At 36.3% G+C, this 6,876-nt stretch overlaps 1 non-coding gene across 1 annotated transcript; it reads right to left on the reverse strand.

The window, feature by feature from the left end:
• Positions 1–595: 595 nt before the first annotated feature.
• LOC127901621 (small nucleolar RNA R71) lies at positions 596–698 on the reverse strand. The gene has a single exon (XR_008053865.1). It is a non-coding gene; the product is annotated as a small nucleolar RNA R71 (small nucleolar RNA).
• Positions 699–6,876: the final 6,178 nt, after the last annotated feature.

Raw genomic sequence — 6,876 nt, forward strand, 5'->3', positions numbered from 1 at the left:
GTATTTTTATAGAAAGGTTGTAATAGCGCAATAAGGTTAATATCGTAATTTCTCCCTCTTCTTTATTTTTATTTGTTTTGTTCCCATTTTTATTTTTATTTTATTTGTTTTGCATGCATGGTCGTAGGTCATTATTACCTAATCTTGAACCTATAGACCTTAAATTAGAAAAAACATTTCGCACACACAGGCACATTAAAAATAAATTTGGAATGGATTTACAAGCACCACAGGAGAGGCCATTTAAGGATTATTTCAGTCCTTTAGCTAATTTGAGCACATCATGCATAAGATACCCAAATGTAGCTGCTAGGAGTTTTGAACTAAAACCTAGTATGCTAAATTGTCTCCCAACATTCTATGGCCTAGAAAATGAGGACCCATATAATCATCTGAATGATTTTTATGCAATTTATCAAACTTTTAAATATGAAAATTTTTCAGACGATGATGTTAAACTCATATTATTCCATTTTCTTTAAAGGATAGAGCTCGTTCATGGTTAAATACTTTACCTGCTAATAGCATTTCATCATGGGAACAAATGGTAACAAAATTTTTGAATAAATATTTTTCAGTGCATAAAACCAATGCTATTCGCAGGGAAATCTCAGAGTTTACCCAGAGAGATGACGAGCAGTTTTTTGAAACGTGGGAGCGATTCAATGGGCTACTCTTGAAGTGTCCACATCATGAGTACGAGAAATGGCACCAATGCCAATACTTTTTGGAGGGATTATTGCCGAATGTGCAAGAATGACTAATGGCAACAAGTGGAGGAGAGCTAATGTCAAAAAGTGCATCAGAGATTTGGGAATTCTTCCAGCGACAAGCGGATAATTCCCAACAACGGAGTCGATCATTCAGGAATACTAGAAGAATTAAGGGAGTAAATGAGGTTCACATTGGCGAGTCAAGTTTAGAAATTAAAGAAGTCAAAGCGATAATTGAAGGTCTCTCTCGACAAATAGCATCGTTATCGACTGCTAAATCAACAGAGCCACGTGACCATGACTCATACTCAGATCAAGCCAATGTCATAGGTGTAATGAGAAAACCATCGAATTACAACCTATACTCCAACACATATAACCCTGGATGGAGAGACCACCCTAATTTTTCATTGTCTCAAGGATTCCAACAGAATGGACCAGTAGTTTCAGCTCCACCAATTTCTCAAAATCCTCAAGCCTCTCAGCTCCTATTTAGACCATACAATCAAAACCAGAGCTACTCTCAACCCAAACCATGGGAGGATACATTCCAGAATTTCCAGAATGTTACTCACTCCACGATTGAGCAACAGAACCACACCATTGATGGACTACGAAATGAGTTGAGAGCAGGCTTCAACTCACAAGGTCAATCAGTTTCAAGCCTCGAGAAGATGGTGAGACAACTTGCTTCTTCAGTTCCTACCTTGGCAATGACTGTTGAGAAAGGTAAATTTCCAAGTCAACCAGTGCCTAATTGTAAAGGAGTACATGAAGCAAGTACTAGTTCACCACAGCAGCATGGAGAGGTCAAAGCAGTCATGACCTTGCGAAAAGGAAAAGAAGTCGACAATAAAGTGGAGATGCCGGTGACAAAAGAAAATCAAATTGTACCTGTGAATGTTGAGGACTCATCACCGGAGGAGAGAGAAGAAACCAACCCACGAGAATATGTTCCAAAAGCTCCATTTCCACAGAGGTTAGCTAAAGAAAAAAAGGGAAAATCCAGAGGTGAGATTCTTGAAATCATCAAACAGGTAAGTGTTAACATCCTTTTACTTGATGCTATTAAACAAGTTCCATCTTATGCCAAGTTTCTTAAAGACCTTTGTACTAAAAAGAGAAATATGCATGTTCAAAAGAAGGCATTTTTAACAGAAAACGTTAGTTCTATACTCCAACATAAAATTTCTTTAAAATGCAAGGACCTAGGCTCCCCCACTATTTCATGTAGTATAGGGAACCACACAATTGAGAATGCTTTATTGGATTTAGGAGCTAGTGTAAATTTGTTGCCTTATTCAGTATTTGTGAAACTTGGACTAGGAGAATTACACCCAACTCCAGTGGTGTTACAGCTTGCAGATCGGTCCATGAAAATACCTCGTGGCATTGTGGAGGACATGCTTATCTAGGTACATAAGTTTTATTTTCCTGTTGATTTCATTGTAATTGACACTCAACCAATACATGATTCAAGGAAGCACATCCCCATTATTCTAGGCCGATCTTTCTTGGCAACTGCGGATGCTCACATTCAATGCAGGACTGGAAATATGCAGTTATCCTTTGGCAACATGACTATAGAGCTGAACATCTTCAACATTGCCAAACAACCTCACAATGCAGATGATGGAATTGTTGATGTGAATTTAATAGAAACAATAGTTGATAACACTTTTTTTCAAACCTTAGTGATGATCCTTTACAAACATGTTTAACTCACTTTGGTTTTTATTTTGATATTGAAAGATCGGTTGATGAGGTCAACGCCCTGCTTGACTCAGCACCATCTATGGACACTAATAAATGGAAGTCAAGAGTTGAACAACTAGCACAATCAGAGAAGAAACTCATCCTATCATCAGAATCACCACCGAAACTCGATCTCAAACTATTACCCAACACTCTGGAATATGCATTTTTGGGAGAAGAAAGTACTTTGCCGGTAATCATATCATCATCCCTAAATGACGAACAAAAAGGTAAGTTGTTGGATGTTTTGAAAGAGCACAAAGGGGCATTAGGATGGACCATAGCAGACATAAAAGGTATAAACCCAGTAAACTGCATGCATTACATTCACCTTGATGAAAATGCTAAATCTACTAAGGAAATGCAACATCGGTTAAATCCTAACATGAATGAAGTTGTTAGAACTGAAGTCCTTAAGCTATTAGATGCAGGTATCATTTACCCAATTTCTGATAGTTTATGGGTCAGTCCTGTACAAGTTGTCCCCAAAAATTCAGGAGTAACAGTAGTTACGAATGCTGATAATGATTTGATACCCACTAGAGTGACTACAAGATGGCGTGTATGCATTGATTATAGAAAGTTGAATTCTGTCACACGTAATGACCATTTTCCTTTACCATTTATCGATTAAATGCTTGATAGATTAGCAGGCCATGAATTTTATTGCTTTCTAGATGACTACTCAGGATACAATCAGATCCTTATAACACCAAAAGATCAAGAGAAGACCATTTTCACTTGCCCTTTTGGCACATTTGCATATAAGAGAATGCTATTTGGATTATGTAATGCACCTGCTACATTTCAACGATAAGCATTTTTTCTGATATGGTTGAACGATTCCTTGAAGTCTTTATGGATGACTTTTCTGTCTTTGGTGATTCGTTTGATCAATGTTTACATCATCTAACACTAGTTCTGCAGAGATGTATCGAGAAGAACTTGGTCTTAAATTGGGAGAAATGCCATTTTATGGTAAAACAAGGTATTGTTCTCGGTCACATCATTTCGAGCAAAGGTATTGAGGTTGACAAAGCCAAGGTGGATCTCATTTATAATCTTCTTCCACCCAAAACAATCAGAGAAGTAAGATCTTTCCTTGGGCATGCTGGTTTCTATAGACGTTTCATTAAAGATTTTAGCAAAGTTTCTAGACCCTTATGCAATTTACTTGCTAAGGATGTACCTTTTATCTTTGATGATTCATGTCTTGTGGCATTTGAAAAACTAAAGCAGTTGTTGATATCATCACCCATCATTCAGCCCCCAAACTGGAGCTTACCATTTGAGCTCATGTGTAATGCATCTGATTATGTAGTAGGAGCAGTATTAGGATAAAGAGTTGATCGAATTCCCCACGTTATTTACTATGCTAGTATGACATTGAATGATGCACAGTTGAACTATTCAACTACTGAAAAAGAAATGCTAGCAGTAGTGTTTGCATTAGAGAAATTTCGATCTTATCTCATTAGTTGTAAAATAATTATATTCACATATCATGCTGCTCTTAAATATCTTCTCACAAAGAAAGATGCAAAAGCTAGACTAATTCGTTGGGTGTTACTTTTGCAGGAATTTGACTTGACATTCAAAGATAAGAAAGGGACAGAAAATATTGTGGCAGACCACCTCTCTCGTCTCCATTTTGACACAATTACAGAGCCATTAATATTGAATGAGTCATTTTCAGATGAACAATTAATGAGTGTGGAAGTATTACCTTGGTATGCTGATATAGTTAATTATCTTGTTACAGGTAAATTTCCAGAGCATTGGACCAAGCAAGATAAGGCTAAATTCTTTGCAGAGATAAAGAATTTCTTTTGGGATGACCTGTATTTGTTCAAGTATTGTACTGATCAAATTATTAGACGATGTGTTCCAGAAAATGAAATTAAGAATATTCTTTCATTCTGCCATGAACAAGCTTGTGGAGGTCATTTCAATGCTAAAAAAACAGCAACTAAAGTTTTACAATGTGGTTTTTATTGGCCAACTATATTTCGAGATGCTTACACTTTTTGTTCTTCATGTGATAGGTGTCAACGAATGGGGAGCATTACACGAAGGAACATGATGCCACTAAATCCAATTTTAGTGGTTGATATTTTTTATGTTTGGGGTATCTACTTCATGGGACCCTTTCCCCCTTCTTTTTGCCATCAATACATATTGGTTGCTATTGACTATGTATCGAAATGGGTAGAAGCAATTCCATGCAGAACCAATGATCACAAGGTGGTGATAGGATTTTTGAAAAGCAATATTGTCTCACGCTTTGGATTCCCTCGAGCAATAATCAGTGATGGTGGTGCCCACTTTTGTAACAAAGCATTCAAAGCTCTTTTGACAAAGTATTCAATCACTCATAAAGTGGCGACCCCATATCTAATCGAGAAATAAAGCATATATTAGAAAAGACGGTGAGGCCAGACAGAAAAGATTGGTCATTAAGACTTGATGATGCATTATGGACATATAGAACGACTTTCAAGACCCCAATTGGGATGTCACCCTACAGGTTAGTGTATGGAAAAGCTTGCCACCTACCTGTGGAGCTCGAGCATCGTGCGTATTGGTCCATCAAGAAATTCAACTTTGACATGCAGCAAGCCAGCTCAGAAAGAAGATTACAATTGGCAGAACTTGAAGAAATTCGCAATGACGCATACGAAAATGTCAAGATTTACAAGCAACGAATAAAAGTCTTCCATGACAAGCAAATTATGAGAAAATCTTTCACTCCAGGTCAGAAAGTGCTTTCATTCAATTCTCGCTTGCACTTATTCCCAGGTAAGTTACGCTCTTGTTGGTCTGGCCCATTTATTGTACATACTGTTTTTCCACATGGGGCAATTGAAATTAAGGACCCAAAGAACGGTGTCATGTTTAAAGTTAATGGTCAAAGATTAAAGCCATATCTGGAGTACCAACCACATGAAGAAGACACCGAAATAAATTTGAGTGACCCACCAGATTTTAATTGATTTTTTTTCTTCTTTTCTTTTCGGTGATTTGATATTTTTTTTCTTTTCTTTTTCTTTCTTTATATTATTCTTTTGCTAATTGAAATTATTTTTGCATAAGTGTGTTTGTTTAACTATTAAGTTTTCTCTTATCATTTTTAATCATGAGTACCATACTTAGACCATTCCTCCTGAACATTCTTAAACCACTTCAACGTGTCAAAACTCATCTCATAAGGCAGATTCAATTTTTTGTAAAACACATCGTATTTGGGATCTACAACCACCAGAGTTAGTAGCCTATGTTGAGGGTTTAGAAAGCCAACTCAGAGACATTGAGAGAAGTGTTTACGACATCCAGTTGGAGCTTGAGGTAAATTCAATAAGAGGACAATTTTAATTTTCTTTGTGTGTTTTAATTTGTTTTTTTGTTTGTGTGCTTTAGTTTGTTACCCCGGTGAAGTGGCGGATAACGATACTTGTTGTGCAAATTTTATTGAACTCGCAAGCGCACGAATCTATTGTAATATAGATCAATGGTGACGAGTGTCGATCCCACGAGGAGGTGGATTTTAATTGTGTGTAGAATTAATTTTGTAAATGGGTGATTGGATTCGTGGTGGAAATGATTTGGAATATGCTAAAACTTAAATTAAAATGGCGAGAATAAATTCTAAAATTGGAATTGAAATGACAAGAATAAATTGAAGAGAAATCTATTAAAATGACGTACTTGGGTATCTGGATCCGTATTAACATGCATCATGGGCTAAATATTCCTTATTAATACCAATTAAATCATGAGGGGGGAATCCACACCTCATGAACCACACTCTAATCAATATGGTGCTAAGGGCTTATCGTGCCAAATAATAATAACCTTATACTAGAGAGCCGGTGTAACCAAGGCGGTATCTAGATAAGATTATTATTATTTATCAACGAGAAGTCAAAACATCCGCAAAAACTAGAGGGGAAGAGAAAATAAATTTACCAAATTAAGCTCATGACTAGGGATGGCAATGGGCACCGCCCGCAGCGGGTTTGCCATTACCAAATCCAAACCCGCACAAAATTTAAATTACCAAACCCACTCGCAACCCACAGCGGGTTTTAATTTTTTTACAAAAACCCACCCGCAGCGGGTTTTAACAATTACCAAACCCGCAATGGTATCCGGCGGATTTTTTGCGGGTTTCCGTATTTAAAATCACCAATGTTTAATATATAAATTTATAATAATAACCTCAAATTCCATATAACATACTCAATTTTATATTTAAATAATGTAAATAAAAAATTAAAATTTCCACATCAATTCAACACAAATTCTCAAATTTAAGTATAAATTACACAAATCCATTTAAAAAACACAAACTAGTATTTAAAAATAATAATTACATTTCATATTATCATTTAAAACAAGCTCCAAGAGA

The sequence above is a fragment of the Citrus sinensis genome, chromosome 3 (assembly GCF_022201045.2).
Source record: "Citrus sinensis cultivar Valencia sweet orange chromosome 3, DVS_A1.0, whole genome shotgun sequence".
Classification (NCBI taxonomy): Eukaryota; Viridiplantae; Streptophyta; class Magnoliopsida; order Sapindales; family Rutaceae; genus Citrus; species Citrus sinensis.